The following is a 1,015-nucleotide window of genomic DNA, read 5'->3' on the forward strand; positions in this document are numbered from 1 at the left end:
TATGCAAATATTCCAAGCTCCAAAGAAATGCAAAATCCATAACAACTTCAGGTCCCAAACATTTTAGATAACAGATACTCAACCTGTATTTATTCAAGATTGTTAGCCACCTTGGGTGGCTACAACATACAGCTTGAATGTTGAAATATAAATCTTTTCCAAAATATGCATTATTTAATTCAATACTAAAACTTTAATAATTTAATTAACATGTAATTAAATCACTATGTACACCTAAGCAAGCAAAGAAACTCTTACACAGAAAGGATTAAAAGAAAGGGTAAGCCCACCAACACAGAAGATTTACATATACACTTGCATACACACAATTATGTGTGTGCAAGCATATATATAACAGCAACTGTTACCCTGCACATGCCCGATCTCGTCTGATCTCAGAAGCTAAGCAGGGTCAGGCCTGGTTAGTACTTGGATGGGAGACCACCTGGGAATACTGGGTGCTGTAGGCTTAGACCATAGTCTTTCGAGACTGAGGGTTGCCAACCAACCATGCATATATATTTATACAGCTGCAGTTTTTTAAAAAATCTAATGTCAATAAATCATGTATGTATTATTCTTGAGGATTGTCAGTTTGACTTTGATTTTAAATTAGGCTTTGTTGGAATGTCATGATGTTTTGAGTTGTTTGGTAGAGCTGGGATAGGAATTGCCCCCATAGCTGGACAGACGTTCAGGTTGCCACTTCCAGAGAAGCACTTCAAGACAGACTGTGGCATGAACCAATTGCCTGTGCTTCCTGGTTTGTTTCTGTTCTGGTGTTCATCATTCCATTATTTGTCCTAGCTGAAGTTTCTCCCCAGCCACAACACTGGTGCCATCACCCCTGCCATGGCTGCAGATGAGTTGGAGTTACTGTAGTGGGCTAGTTGGCTCCCTGCAGCAGTTTTTTCCCATCCTTATTTTACAATATGACTCTTAGCAGGATTAGCTGGAATGTAAAGGATTTGAGTGGTCCCAATAAGTGCAGACAAATTTTATTAAAATTTCAAAT

At 38.8% G+C, this 1,015-nt stretch overlaps 1 pseudogene; it reads left to right on the forward strand.

Annotated features, from left to right (window-relative positions):
- The first annotated feature begins 350 nt into the window (after positions 1–350).
- LOC136637115 (5S ribosomal RNA) lies at positions 351–470 on the forward strand (annotated as a pseudogene).
- Positions 471–1,015: the final 545 nt, after the last annotated feature.

This window comes from Tiliqua scincoides, chromosome 1, assembly GCF_035046505.1.
Source record: "Tiliqua scincoides isolate rTilSci1 chromosome 1, rTilSci1.hap2, whole genome shotgun sequence".
In the NCBI taxonomy this organism is placed as follows: domain Eukaryota; kingdom Metazoa; phylum Chordata; class Lepidosauria; order Squamata; family Scincidae; genus Tiliqua; species Tiliqua scincoides.